This window comes from Eurosta solidaginis, chromosome 2 (genome assembly GCF_040869045.1).
Source record: "Eurosta solidaginis isolate ZX-2024a chromosome 2, ASM4086904v1, whole genome shotgun sequence".
NCBI lineage: Eukaryota > Metazoa > Arthropoda > Insecta > Diptera > Tephritidae > Eurosta > Eurosta solidaginis.
In genome coordinates this window covers 184,152,771-184,168,909 of record NC_090320.1, presented here as the reverse complement: position 1 = coordinate 184,168,909, position 16,139 = coordinate 184,152,771, and the positions used below count along the sequence as shown (strand labels likewise).

The following is a 16,139-nucleotide window of genomic DNA, read 5'->3' as shown; positions in this document are numbered from 1 at the left end:
TAGACCTTTACACCTGGTCCACTTGTTACCAGTCTCAGCTTCGTTTGCATTAGATCTCATAGTCTCTGCCGAAACTTCCCGCCTACTAACAGCGCGAGGTCCTCTGCATATGCGATTGCGTTGCTGCAACCGTCCTTCTTAAGAAGAACCAAGAGTTCATTAAGTGTGGCAACCCATATAAGTGGAGAAAGTACACTTCCCTGTGGGGTGCCTCTCCGTATGTGTTTGGCCACCGTTGAACCTCCCATGTCAGCATGAACCTTCCTCCGCAACCGTAACTGCTAAATGAGTATCACTAGCCCCGAAGCGGCCCACAAGCCGAATGTCTTCAGCTGAAAGGATGTCACACAAATCGGTCTGAAGTCTTTATGGGTCACGTGAAAAGTCCTTCCAGCGTTATGCATAAAGGTGTCCCTTGAATCGTTCCAATCCCGTGGAATATGGTTAAGAGCACAAACTCCTTTGAAAATGTTATACAACCACAAAGAACTCCGCTCGCTTGCTTGCTGGAGTTGCACCGGAGCCAACCCATCTGGCTCTGGTGCTTTGAAGCGCTTGAATGACATTATACCCCATTTAATTTTAGCCATAGTAATGAACTTCCCCTCATAGTAATGAGTCTCCCCCAGTTCATTACTTCATCACTTGCGCCCGGAAAGTGCGTACTCAGAAGCAGGCAACGGGAGCTCTTAGTCGAATCCGTCCATGTCCCATCAGATCCTTGTAGGCATTCCGGGACACTTTTCGGAGCACCAGAAAGCACCTTTCTGAGCCTAGACCCCTTAGACACCGTATCCATTTCGCTACAAAAGAGAACCTCTTCGACGCCCTTTCTTATAATCCCCGAGATACATTTTTTATGCAACCCATTTCCCAGCCTCCCTGTAGGCTTTAGCAAGTTTTAATGCTTTCCGACAAGCCTTGCGAATATTATCTGGATCCGCGTTTCACCATGGTGGTTTGGTCTTACACCTAGATTTCTTCCTAGGACAGGCCTTATCAAGATTCCCCGCATACTTTTGTATGCAGAGTTCTGGGGAATATGAGAGCCTCTTTTGAAGCTCCTCACTGTAGATACGCCAGTTGGCCGGACAGTTTTGAGCGCCACCTCGCCAAGGTCGAAGCGGACAAATCTATGATCCGATAAAGAGTGATCATCAAGCACCATTCAATTTTGTATCATAGATTCCCCGCTGCCCGAGATCAGGTTGGCGTTCAGATCCTCCTGTCTGCTCTTAGTAACGTACGTGTAGTAGCATCCTCGTCGCTAAAATGGGGGAGAAAAAATATTTATTTCAGATCTCAAGAGAGGCAAGCTCTCGGTATCCCATGTGTGACACCACTCACTAACGTCAAACTTGCCGCTATCAACCGCAATATCTTATGCCTTACTACCCACGGCTCTTGGATAAGGGCTATATCAGCCGCCCTACTGACAAACTGGAGCAGCAGCGCAGCAATTTAGGACCCGCATTATGCAGAGCACCGATTACCTCCACCACTGTCAAAATCGCCGTCTTCGCCAGACATTGGCTCCTCTCCAGCGTTTGCGAGGAGATCGAAGACGTACCACCGCCCACCAGGTCATCCGTCGAACTGACCATGTTTGGTTCTGCGTCATCTTCCTCCTCGCACTCTCTATCTTCAGCTTCAGATCATAATCCGCGTTCAGGTCCTTCGTGTAGACCTTGTTTTTCACGGCGTCGAAACCGAATTTAAAAGCGCCATCCGCGCGCACATTATATATCACCCTGCCTAAATTGTTTAGGTTTGACTGTAAGTGAATCACAGTGGGAAAAACACTACGTTTTTTAACGATGCCGCTGTATTGCGTTGCGTTCGATGCACCATCTTTTTAATTGCCACTTGATACTTCTGCATTCCAAGGCTTTTCGACACGTACTCTACCGAACGGTTGCCGCACCATGTTTTCATTTGGAAACAAAACTTCTCGGAAAAAAGGACCAAATTTCAAAGAAACATCCATTTGTTTTCTTCAACAATTGGTATACAAACAATATAGTTAACCACTTATTATGTGCTTATGTTAGGAAATGACAAAGTCTGCTTTAACACGAAGAGCACAAAAAAAAAATAAGTTATATGTTAAGTAAAGTTGGTAGTGCCCTCATTGCTTTTTAGTTGTAAAAACATTTTTTTTATTTAAATTATTTAATAATTTAGTTCTTAAATTAACCGCCAACAACAGACGTAGTTTTGGTACAAGCAAAAGTATAGACTATCAACTTATCAAAAGACCTTGACACAGTTAATCACAGAATGTTACTGCAGGACTTGGAAGGGTCTATTTTTCCTCCTAGTCTCAAATGAATTCATACGCTTGAACGGGAGGAGCATAAAAAGCTCTCAGGGTTATCTCATTCAATCAATACGCGGAAAATTATTATGCCGATAGATGCCCTATGAACCCTGTTTTCAGTTTCAAATACCCGACGAACGTCCTTCTGACACAACCTTGATCTGGGTACTGTAACAGGTTAAACTCTTAACAATCATAATAAACCCCGACATACGCAATATATGTTCTACTCGTACTAAATGTGCCTCCAAATTACACCAACCAAATTTTCAACTCCAATGTGGAACCAAGCCTCTAACGTCCTTTCGGCCCAACCCACGAGCAACAACCAGTTCTTCAGTGCATGAAAAGTGATCTTTAAAATAAATAATGAAGGAATAGGTGTTATTTTTAAATTTAGTTTTAAATCAATTTAACGCACCGGCTTCGTACTGGTCCCAGCAGTGGCAAGTCCTTTCAAATAACTCAAGGCTTAAACACATTGGACTTTTGCTTCGTGTAGGCGCTGGCGTCGCTTTGAAATAACACTCGTTGAAAGTTTCCCTGCCACAATGAACGCAAAAGAAAAAATCAGGGCCCGTATCGTGTCTTCCGTGGTCGAGATACCCGTCTCATAAAACTGCTTATTTGGTATCGTGTTATACATACGTGTACGTTTGACTGATATTGTATTACGAGTTCAGTGAGCACACTCCATAAATCGCAGATGTCACAAAATTTTATTCGATATAAAAAACGCTTTCGAATATAATTCAAATTTATTGAGTTGAATATATATTTTTTTTTTTTTGTAAAAATAAACAGGAATCATGTTCGTTACCAGGATCTTGAATAAATGACTTACATTTATGCTTGGCTGGCGAAAATCCTTGGGCTGAACCCTCCCAGATGGTGCCGGCTGGTAATAGCACAACAGTTTCCTCTTCCAGGGGAGTGCTAGCTAAGTTTAGGAATCATTTCCATCTGTGCCCCAGCTCCTTAATAGGTCAGTCATATGGAAGTGGTTTTTAAACGTGGCCTCAGGGTGGGAACCGGACCACGCCCAGTTGAAAAGGTGGTCCATCCCTAATCCAGGGTGTTATGCGTTTCCGTGCCCATTGGATGGTTTGCAGTCAGGGGTATCCGACTGTATTTTTACGGAGCCTCCCTCATACCGGTCCACCTCCGGGAGTAACGGCGACTTGCTGCGGCATGGGGCTCTGCCACAGTCGACCGCATTGTTCCCCTTTCCCTGTTTTTTAGGCTGCCGAACGGCCTCATCTTAGTAGGCAGCCGACGAACCATGAACATGAACAAACAAAAAAACCAAGCCTCGGATCCCTGCGCAGGTAAAGATGCCGCCCTTGGACTAGGCGTTAAAAAAGTAACCAATCCGTCGAGAACCACACAGACGGCGCTGACCAGGCCTCCACGGCCTCAAAATACTTCTCGGCCACCTGTGCAAGCTGGTGGAAAGACTAAACCACTTGAGGGCAAGTCCAATTCCGCGGCAGCCGGCAAAGCTAGCCCCAAAGAGGGAAAGCAGCTTCCGACTGAGCAAGCACAGGAGGCCCGTCCCATGTCCGTACCGGGCACCTATCGCCAGCAGGGTGAAAACAGCACTAAGTCCTACACGGACAAAAGTACTGCCTCTACCGCTGCAAAGCTATCGGGAAAGCCGGCTGAACCCCTTGAGGGTTCCAAGGCAAGCGAATCCCGATTTCGGTCCGCAACCAGCGGAACATCCGCAACGCCTCCAAAATCGTAGAGAGATTTGGCAACTCTACGAACAGACGGAGAGCTTGGGCCTGGGTCCCAGACGGCATAGCGGATCCTGGCGAGATTTTAGAAACCATCGCAGAATCAAATAACGGGCTACCTTCGAGTGATTGGAGGGTAGTCCGGGTCGGCGAGACAAGGGCGAAGCAGCGTTATGTTGGTTTCATCATAAACGAGGCTTCTCTCCCTTGGCCTTGACGAATGTGGTGCAGTTTTAAGCTACGGCTGCTACTCCATCACGTTGAAGATTCGAAAGGATGGTACTAAAGAAGAAGCACCGGACGAAGGTGAGCATGTACCTCAGGGCGAGGAGTTAGATGGAAACACCCCGAGTGCATCTGCTGCCCCTGGCCCTGATGAAGGAGCCACCTTCGCGCCGGAAGATCTGGTGGGTGGGGATACCGCCACAACGAATCTCGCGGACCCATGCAACACCTTGAGTGAACATGGGGCCGATATCGAACTGGCACGCAGCACTCCGAATGTCGAGATCGATACACTCTCGGTATCTGAGTTTGCGGGCCAGTTCTTTACTGGCATGGACGAGCAGCTTCTGCTGAAATCCGACCCGTCGGATGCCGAATTCGCCGATACTATCGTAGAGGAGGCATCCGACGTTGCGGATCAGCAGAGGATGGACGTCGATGCTGAAGCCGACCTTTAACGGGAGCGCAGGTACTTCAAATAAACCTGCACCACTCTAGGGCAGCCTCGGCTGCCCTAATCTTACGCCTCTGCACAACAGATGAGGACGTCGTTCTAATCCAGGAGCCTTGGGTAGTTGGCAGCAAGGTCTCTGGGCTCTATTCTAAGGACTACCAGCTGGTGACAGGTAGAATCAGATCTTGTGTTCTAATAAAGAAAACTCTAGTATTTATTCTGCTATCTCGAGGACTTTACCTGCATCAGCCTCGAGCTACAGGACCGAACGCTCTGGCTGATGTCCGCCTATCTGGCGCACGATCGCCCAACTTCCGTGCAGGACCGGCTCTGCAAAGCGGTACGGGAGGCCCACAGTAAAGGGTTCCCGATAATAATCGGAGCCGATGCCAATGTACATCACACCGCTTGGGGCTCTACCGACATTAACGCAAGGGTTGAGTCTCTTTTGATTCTATTATTAACAAGAATCTAAGTATATGCAACTCTGGAGACAAACCAATTTTTATCATCTCAAATAGAAAGAAGGTTCTAGATATTACTCTAGTTTCAGGGCCATTCTCTGATCTTGTCAAAAAGTGGAGAGTTTCCAACGAAAACTCCTACTCTGATCATATGTATATCACTTTTAGTATGCTTTTGCGAACACCGTCTAGGGTGGCTTACAGGAATAGGAGAGGTACGGACTGGAACCTTTATAAAAAAGTTCTATCCTCTACTCTCCTAAGAAACGCTTCTCACGGTAGCTCGAGCCTACCGCTAAGAACTGATGAAGCGCCTCCTTTAGACACAACATTTGCTTCTCTCGGTGAGCTAGACTCATCGTCCAAAATAGAAGAAGCAGTAGATCTTATCACCAAATCTTGTAACGCTGCCTTCACAGCAGCCTGCCCGGAGATTAAGGTAAGGGGCAAAAAGAAACCCTATTGGTGGAACCAAGAAATCTCCGAGCAGAGGAAAAAAAGCAGAAAACTGTTTAACGAGGCTAAGCGCACTGGAATCTGGTCCCATTATAAGGATGCCTTAAAATCCTTCAAGAAGTCAATCCATAAGGCCAAAACGGACTCCTGGAAGAACTTCACCAATGGCATCGAAGAAGTCTCAGAGGCCAATCGCCTACGAAAGGTCCTCTCCAAAAACCCCATACCTCTTAGCTGCATTCGCACAGCGAACGGAAAATGGGCCACTTCTAGTACGGAAATTCTAGATACCCTGGTCAGCACTCACTTTCCAGGCTGCACCTCTCAACCATACACCTCAAACACGAAATCTAACCCAGGGCCGTTTCGACCGCTAGACCACATAGTTAACGAAAAAGGAGTTATATGGGCAATCAAGTCCTTTAAGCCCTTCAAATCTCCGGGAATGGATGGAATATTTCCCGCTGAGTTGCAAGCTGCAAGCGATCTTATAATCCCGCTGCTACCTAAAATCTACAAGGCTTGCCTCAACCTGGTCTATATCCCCACGGAATGGACCAAGGCAAAGATAGTTTTCATACCCAAAGGAGGCAAGATATCGGTCAACAGTCCAAAGGATTTCAGACCAATAAGTCTGACCTTCCTCCTAAAAGTTCTAGACCGATTGCTGGACGCCTATATTAGACGATCGGCAAATAAAGCACTAATCTCCAACAACCAACACGCCTACTCTAAGGGAAAATCCGTAGAGACAGCTCTACATGCTATCACTACTAAGATAGAGAAGGGTCTTGCCTTTAACAAATTTACGCTGGGTATCTTTCTCGACAAAGAAGGAGCCCTCAACAACGTTCTCCCAGCAGCGGTCACAAAATCTCTACGTTCACTAGGGGTGGAAGAGCCTCTTGTGAAATTCGTCGAGCTCCTTCTAAACAAGAGAAGCATTATCTCTGAGCTGGGCAGCTCATCGCTTATAAGGTATACCAACAGAGGAACCCCCCAGGGGGCGTTCTTTCTCCTCTACTATGGAACCTTATGGTGAATGCTCTGTTATCTATACTACAGCCCACCGGATGCCAAGTCATTGCATATGCCGACGACATAGCCTTGACAGTTACCGGCAAACACCTTCCGGTGCTTGGCGAACTCTTGCAAAATGCTCTTAATCTAACAAACACTTGGTCTAGGGAATGCGGACTCAGCATCAGCAGTGAAAAAACTGAGATTGTGCTTTTTACCCGCAAACGCATTATACCGGAATTTACCCTCCCGTACCTAAATGGGAGGGAAATCAAACTCTCTACCGAGGTTAAATATCTCAGAGTTATTCTAGGCAGGAAGCTTGACTGGAAGCGAAATGTGGAGAAACGATCCAGGAAAGCCAAAATGGCTCTCTACGCTTGTATGTTGACAATCGGAAAAAGGTGGGGTCTCCAACCACGCATAGTCCATTGGATCTACACGGCAGTGGTGAGACCCATACTCTTCTACGCCGTCACCGTATGGTGGACGGCACTCGATATCGAATCTAAAAAGAGCAAAGTAACGAGAGTTCAGAGGACAGCGGCAATGCTTACCAGCGGTGCCGTTCCCTCCACTCCCACCAAAGCTCTTGAAACCATATTATTCCTTCTCCCAACTGATCTGTATGGTAGATACTGTGCCTCCTGCAACGCGGCAAGGCTCAACGCTACCGAACCATGGAGGGACTGCAGGTTTGGCCACAGCCGGATCCTGAAGCAGGTCCCCGAAACCTTCTTGAAATTGGACCATACAACATCGACCCCTTGCTGGGACAACAAATTTTCCACAAGAATCCCAGAGAGGAACGAGTGGGCAAACGGCGTGGAGCCGGGATCTCACGAAATCTCCGTTTTTACTGATGGCTCTAAACTAAACAACAGAGTCGTCAGCGAAATAATCTCGGAGAAGCTCAGTCTAAGCGAGAGCATTCGCTTACCCGACCACTGCAGTGTTTTTCAGGCTGAATTCATAGCTATTTGGGAAGCAGCCCTCTATCTTGCTAACATGCAGGTGGCCAATTCTATTTCAATATTCTCTGACAGCCAAGCTGCCATAAAATCCCTGCAATGCAGTAACACCTCCTCACAAGTGGCATTGAAGTGCAGAGAAACGCTCAACAAACTAGCTGAAAATTGCAACCTTAGCATAATATGGGTTCCTGGTCACTGCGAAATCTCAGGAAACTGCGCCGCGGATGAGCTAGCTAGGGAAGTCCCCAACCTGCAAACAATAACCTCCGCGGGTCAAGGAACCTGCATGTAGTATATCCAAGCAAATCTGGCCTAAGCTGGATGAAAAGAGATCGCAATCGGTGATATTGTTAAACCGTATCTCTATAAGCCCACTAGTGGGCCTTCTTACAGGTCACTGTCTCATGGGCACTCACGGTGCCTATATGGGCCTGCATACAAATGACTTCTGCCGCAGCTGTAGGGACGAGGAGGAGATAGAAAGCGTAGAGCACTATCTGTGCCACTGTCCCGCACTGTCAAAAACCAGGTACCAATGTCTCCACCGACACTCCTTTGGGTGCCTTGCGGAGATTGAATCTATAAACCCAAACGACATCTTGCGTTTCATTAGGCAAACGCGCTGGTTTAGTCTCACTGGGGTCTAAACTTTCTTCTTCTTCGAAAGTAGGGTAACAGGAAATAGGGGCCCGCGTGGTAGCACAACGGGCCACAACGGCCTACGTGAGTCTCCGCTCGGACAGCGGAGGCAGCCACTTTAACCTAACCTAACGTAACCTACATATATGCTTAGCCAACTCCTTCTTCTGTTTCAGGACACAAGAAATAAAACAAAAGTTCTGGAAAAGATGACCTCTCTCCTTTAGAACATCCACATCTTTATCTTAGATTTTACTGTTATATCTATGTCAGGTGAATTGGAGGGATCTCTACAATCGGTAAGCGCTTGTTTAGCTGACTAGAGGGCCACCTATCGACATATTGAAAGTGTCGGTGGATATAAATCCCAGCTGGCATTCACCTCCAGTTCCCACATACTAGTTTGAGCTAAGAGATCCAAGTGATAGTTGTTATACCCTGGCACACATAAAGACAACCGAGCTGTTTCGCCTTCTGTATGACCATGTTACAAGACCTGAGAAAATGGCCCAGCTGCATGTAGTCGCCAAAGATCTCCGCGGCTGCAGAGGAATTATGCCATCAGACCCTGGAGATTTGTAGCGATTAAAACTGTCGATGGTCCATGCAAACTCGTTTGCTCCCAGGAGGTAACTGGCAACTCTTTTTGGTCAGCGAATGCTGTCGATGAGGGAACGAACTCAGGTGCTTCTGGGTAACGCATACAATCTAGCCAGATGGAGCATTTAACGGCCAGAGATGGGTTAATCGACGCCACGCTACAGTGTGCTGCATTGAGCAGGCGAATTTTATATAGGCTTAGGGAACCGAATTGCTTAATGACTAGCCAGATCTAACCCAGCATTAATTACAACATTTCTGTATATCCGCCGGTCAGGAGCGACTATCTTTCAAACTGCTGGTTGGACTGTAAATACAGCGCTATCTATAAGGGATATATGGATCAACAATGAGAGGGGCTACAACCGGCTTCTGCGGAATTATCCGAGTCTAAGTTAACTAGAATTTAAAAAAAAATTTGAATATTTTCTATGTTTGTGAATAAAAAATGTATTTTGTTTTAAATCTTTTGTATAACAAAGTCATCAAATCTATTACAGTATATCAAAAATTACGATATGATAGTGAGCGGATGTCGCAATACCAGTAATGCTCACATACGATCAGTATCGTAATTTTTTGCCATACGATTGTCGATTCGAACACTGAACTCACGATTCGGATTCAGATCCTGATTTTTTGCCATCAAAAATGTTCAATAAGAATTTAAAGGAAGGTAGATAATGGCAAGAAATTAAAAAAAATCGTGGATTGAGAACATAGCCATGAAAAAATCTGTGTTCAAAGTCGTAACGTAAGCGCCAAATCGATGCAAAAGTCGATTGTTTTTGGGCCTTTACAGGTACACGTGCATTTGAAACAAATACTTGATCTGTCACAAATAGTCTCAAATCATCAAAAAAAAGACCGTTCTTAAATGGGTTTATTTAGCTTGACTCTGTGTAGCGGCCACACTCATCATCAATCCAGGGCGTTGATCAGACAATTAAATAAAAGCCTTGGGCGGGTGAAATTTCTAAAAATGTGAGGCGTAGCATTATCTGATTAAGGTTCAGTTGGTCTTACTTATGACTGTCAATAGAAATTTGACGCGTCCAATGCTTTTATATAACTGTATGATCAACGCCCTATATTGATGAGGAGTGTGATGACTATTACCTAGGACCTACCTAATTATTTTCTAGTTCTTAGTAAAAAAAAAAAATTTTATTTTTATTATTATTATTATTTTTTTGTTTCATGATAAGCCCGTTGTTGCATTAACATCCAAATTATCTGCTAGATGACTTGGCTTTGTAGTGGCACGTGAAAGAAATGGAACATTATATGGGGTTCGTAAAAATCGATTCCAATCAGTCAGGCGCTTAGTCGAGCAAATTTTGCGGGCAGTTTAGTTCATTTTTACCGAAGTCAGAAAGGTAAGGAAACGGCCAAAATCATGTATAATAGCCTAAAAACCAAAACTAAAACAAGTAAGGAAGGCTAAGTTCGGGTGTAACCGAACATTACATACTCCGTTGAGAGCTAGGGAGACAAAATAAGGAAAATCACCATGTAGGAAAATGAACCTAGGGTAACCCTGGAATGTGGTTGTATGACATGGGATATCGCCATAAAGGTGGACCAGGGCTGACTCTAGAATTTGTTTGTACGATATGGGTATCAAATGAAAGGTGCTACTAAGCATTTTAAGAGGGAGCGGGCCTTAGGTCTATAGATGGACGCCTTTTCGAGATGTCGCCATTAGTGTGGGCCAGGGGTGACTCTAGAATGTGTTTGTACGATATGGGTATCAAACGAAAGGTGTTACTGAGCATTTTAAGAGGGAGTGGGCATTAGGTATATAGGTGGATGCCTTTTCGAGATATCGCCATTAGGGTGGGCCAGGGGTGACTCTAGAATGTTTGTACGATATGGGTATCAAACGAAAGGTGTTACTGAGCATTTTAAGAGGGAGTGGGCATTAGGTCTATAGGTGGACGCCTTTTCGAGATATCGCCATTAGGGTGGGCCAGGGTGACTCTAGAATGTGTTTGTACGATATGGGTATCAAATGAAAGGTAGTAATGAGTATTTGAAAAGGGAGTAATCCTTAGTTCTATAGGTGGACGCCTTTTCGAGATATCGCCATAAAGGTGGACCAAGGGTGACTCTAGAATGTTTGTACGATATGGATATCAAACGAAAGGTGTTACTGAGCATTTTAAGAGGGAGTGGGCATTAGGTCTATAGGTGGACGCCTTTTCGAGATATCGCCATTAGGGTGGGCCAGGGTGACTCTAGAATGTGTTTGTACGATATGGGTATCAAATGAAAGGTAGTAATGAGTATTTTTAAAGTGAGTAATCCTTAGTTCTATAGGTGGACGCCTTTTCGAGATATCTCCATAAAGGTGGACCAAGGGTGACTCTAGAATGTTTGTACGATATGGGTATCAAACGAAAGGTGTTACTGAGCATTTTAAGAGGGAGTGGGTATTAGGTCTATAGGTGGCCACCTTTTCGAGATATCGCCATTAGGGTGGGCCAGGGGTGACTCTAGAATGTTTGTACGATATGGGTATCAAACGAAAGGTGTTACTGAGTATTTTAGGAGGGAGTGGGCATTAGGTCTATAGGTGGACGCCTTTTCGAGATATCGCCATTAGGGTGGGCCAGGGGTGACTCTAGAATGTTTGTACGATATGGGTAAATAACGAAAGGTGTTACTGAGGATTTTAAGAGGGAGTAGGCATTAGGTCTACAGGTGGACGCCTTTTCGAGATATCGCCATTAGGGTGGGCCAGGGGTGACTCTAGAATGTGTTTGTACGATATGGATATCAAATTAAAGGTATTAATGAGGGTTTTAAAAGCGAGTGGCCCTTAGATGTATATGTGAAGGCGTTTTCGCGATATCGACCAAAATGTGGACCAGGTGATTCAGAAAATCATCTGTCGGGTACTGCTAATTTATTTATATATGCAATACCGCTAACAGTATTCCTGGCAAGATTCCAAACGCTGTTGATTTCGCGTTGTAGAACTTTTTCATTTTCTTCTATTTAATATGGTAGGTTCACACCCATTTTACAAAGTTTTTTCCAAAGTTATATTTTGCGTCAATAAACCAATCCAATTACCATGTTTCATCCCTTTTTTCGTATTTGGTATAGAATTGTGGCATTTTTTTCATTTTTCGTAATTTCCGATATCGATAAAGTAGGCGAGGTTATGGTCGGATTTCGGCCATTTTTTATACCAAGATAAACTGAGTTCAGATAAGTACGTGGACTAAGTTTAGTAAAGATATATCGGTTTTTGCTCAAATTATTGTGTTAACGGCCGAGCGGAAGGCCAGACGGTGGACTGTGTATAAAAACTGGGCGTGGCTTCCACCGATTTCGCCCTTTTTCACAGAAAACAGTTAACGTCATAGAATCTATGCCCCTACCAAATTTAAGAAGGATTGGTAAATTTTTGTTCGACTTATGGCATTAAAAGTATTCTAGAAAAACTAAATGAAAATGGGCGGAGCCACGTCCATTTTGAAATTTTCTTTCATTTTTGTATTTTTTTGCATCATATCATTACTGGAGTTGAATTTTGACTTAATTTACTTATATACAGTAAAGATATTAAATTTTTTGTTAAAATTTGAATTAAAAAATTTTTTTTTTTAAAAAGTGGGCGTGTTCTTCATCCAATTTTGCTAATTTTTATTTAGCACATATATAGTAATAGTAGTAACGTTCCTGCCAAATTTCATCATGATATCTTCAACGACTGCCAAATTACAGCTTGCAAAACTTTTAAAATACCTTCTTGTAAAAGTGGGCGGTGCCACGCCCATTGTCCAAAATCTTACTAATTTTCTATTCTGCGTCATAGCATCAACCCATCTACCAAGTTTCATCGCTTTATCCGCCTTTGGCAATGAATTATCGCATTTTTTCTGTTTTTCGAAATTTTCGATATCGAAAAAATGGGCGTGGTTATAGTCCGATATCGTTCATTTTAAATAGTGATCTGAGATGAGTGCCCAGGAATCTACGTACCAAATTTCATCAAGATACCTCAAAATTTACTCAAGTTATCGTGTTAACGGACAGTCGGACGGACGGACGGACATGGCTCAATCAAATTTTTTTTCGATACTGATGGTTTTGATATATGGAGGTCTATATCTATCTCGATTCCTTTATACCTGTACAACCAACCGTTATCCAATCAAAGTTAATATACTCTGTGAGCTCTGCTCAACTGAGTATAAAAAGGGGCGTTCCAAACTGGGTTTGAATAGAACATTTTTGGACCACCGTGTGGCAACCGTGCTCGACTGCTACCGCTTTTATTTCCTACACTCCAGAAAACCAATGATAGAAAATAAATTCTCGAACCGCATAGAATTATATACCTACATACGTATTTTATGTGGATGTAATAAGATCTCTTGCTTAGTTAGTTAGTGGCATGAAATAATTTGATTTGATTGTCGTGTTAATTTCAATTGCAGATAAACACTTGCGTACCCAAATCACGTCCTAGCAAACGATATGAATAGGAGCATAAAAAAATACCGTATAATAAAATACATAGACATATATATATGTATATATATATACTCTCATTTGTATATATATAAATGTATGTGTGTAAAAATTATGTATTCGTTGTAAATCGCACCGAGTATGTTCGCCAAACAATACGGTAATCCGTTTTCTAGAAATCTGACAACTAGCATCCGGTCCCCTACAGTTATATTAGGTTACCGATTTTTTCATCAGATTCCGGTGCTCCGTCTACCACACCGAAGGTCCTCAATCGCGCAAATATTTTGGACAGTTTTGAATGTGAAATAAAAGTACCAAAATGGTGGTCACTGCCAAAAAAGATCCCAAATTGGAGAAAAAGGCACCAGAGTACCAAAAAAAAGTTGGAAAGGGACATTTTTGGTCCAAAAGAACAAAAGTGGCAACCATGCATACATGCACGTATGTTGGAAGTTTGTTCATAGCAATGTAAATATCAGTAATGTGATGTAATCAGACAAGAATATTTGCACATGCCTTGTAATTCTGTTGTCCGCGCCTCAATTTAAATGTTTCTGGCAGTGGGTTGAATGTAAATATACCTACCTATACATGTGATGCATGCACATGCCCAGCACACAATTTCGTTTGAAGTCAGCTTCAAATAAAAGGCGGGATATACCTCCGAGTAAATTTAAGCTGAGCTTGTTTTAAAATTTTCCTCGCGCTGAAAATCATTGCAGAATATACTCTCGGACGGATCGCGTTTTCTACCAACAATGTATAGGGTTTGCCAAGTCATCTGTACTAATTGAGAAACTTTTTTTTGTAGAGAATATATTTTTTTGCACTTGTTGGGTATATACGCGTATGAATGAGTAAAAAATTTTGTTTCATTTTCGTTGTGATAGAGTACCATAAAATGTGATCCTATGTAATGCAGGAGAAGATCATGTTTAGGCATCAGTTATTAATACTTCATCAATAGTTTTATTTTAATTATCATAAGCATTATACAATATGCAAGGATAGTACTAAGGAAGAAAGTAAAGGAGTAGTAGTTAAGCTAGGAAATAAACGGTAGTAGAAATTATAATTCCGTAGATGATAATTTTAAGGTTTGTCTTTTCAAAATTGGTAATAAAACTTAACTACTTTAATGTTAAACTAAAACTATAACTCGGTTAAAAAAATTATCAACGAAATTGGAAGTAATTGATATTTCGACTTTTTTTGCAAAGAAGTACTAAAAAACGGGTGCAGTTAATTGAGAGCTCCAAACTTCACAGCTTTTTATCATTTTTTTTTGTATACTAATATATATGGATCAGTTGCAAACCGACTTCCTTAAACTGTCCTTGTCTACACTTACAGTAGGACTTAGTGAACTTTGCACACTGAAAGAAAAAGACTGGTAAAATCAACCGAAATACTGGTAAAATCAAACGAAATTACTGTCAATTTTTATCCATCGCAGCAAGATGTTGAATCAACTGCGCACAAATAGTTGATTCGTAATTGCCCGTTTTAGTAGTCAAATGAACAAAAAAAGTTGTTGCTTTGTACGAAAGTACCTATGTTGCCATCTACCTATATACATACGTAAATATGTGAATACATAAATACGCATGCTTGCTACATATACATTAGACTGGTTCGATTTATTTACCTATATCGCGCCATCGATTTTTCGATAGGATTTGGGCTCAGGAAAAAGGTTCCACTACGCATACCCAAAAAAATAATTTTTGGGCCTGCAAAATTTCAACGATTTTTTTCGATTTTTTATGCATTTTTTCATTTTAAAGGCTCCAAATCATTTTTTATGTATTTTTTTTCGTGTCAATTGGCAAATGCAAAATTGGTAAATGCAGTTTTTTGAAAAAAAAAATTCTTTTATGGAGATTTAGAAGAATTTTGGTCGAAAAATCGATTTTTTTTTTTGCAGGCTCAAAAATTATTTTTTTGGGTATGCGTAGTGAACCTTTATTTTCCTGAGTCAAATCCTATCGAAAAATCGATGGTGTGATATAGGTTAACTTTCTTCGTCCATACAAATCGTTCCAGGTTAATATACATGCATATGTACGCACTTACTAATCGAACTTCAATTGGGCGTACATCAAATATGCTGGCACACATTAAACATTATACACTTTATTATTTTGTTTTATTAAACGCACTTTCACCAAATTTTATATTTTATAATTTATTTAATTTATAGGTTTGAACTTCGCTTTGCAAATAGAAATGAAAATAGTAGTCACAAAACTGATTCTCAATTCTTTCAGTTGCAGCTCAGCTCATTCTCAATTTCTTCTCTCGCATTGTACTTGCCACACTTGATTGTTTCAAACAAAACTTGTAGTATAAATGTTTGACATAACATTTTAAATAGAGAACTTGTAAGTTATAGAAAAGTAAAGAATCAAATCGAAGGAAGGTAATTCACCACTAGAGTAACTGTACATATAATTCGACAAGTTTAATTTTCGTAACACTTTAAGGTGAAACGATTCCAAAACAACTCAAACTTTTATGTTGTCGGAAACATCAACATTAAAAAAAGATGTTTTTTTTATCTTATTAGATACGTTCGCGTAAGTGAAAATTCGTAAAAACTTGAACAAAATGCTACTAACTTTGGAAAAATTCTGTTCGTTCAAACAAAGGTTTTGCAACAAGAGGGCGCAATTTTGCTTTTCGCTTGGAGGAGAAGTTGCAAAATTGTATCCAACAAATAGGTGTCCCGGTATCTCAAAATTGTTTCCACAGCAA

At 42.2% G+C, this 16,139-nt stretch overlaps 1 protein-coding gene across 30 annotated transcripts in view; it reads left to right on the top strand.

The window, feature by feature from the left end:
- Window positions 1-16,139, top strand: part of Tmtc2 (Transmembrane O-mannosyltransferase targeting cadherins 2) — a 740,743-nt gene that overhangs the window by 270,213 nt on the left and 454,391 nt on the right. Inside the window, exon 1 of one of the 30 annotated variants that reach the window (XM_067766568.1) lies at window positions 10,192-10,270. The exons of the other annotated variants lie outside the window; for them this stretch is intronic. The gene's annotated coding sequence lies outside the window, so the exon portion shown is untranslated. Of the gene's footprint in view, window positions 1-10,191; window positions 10,271-16,139 lie in introns of those variants that run through there. 30 annotated transcript variants of the gene reach the window in all.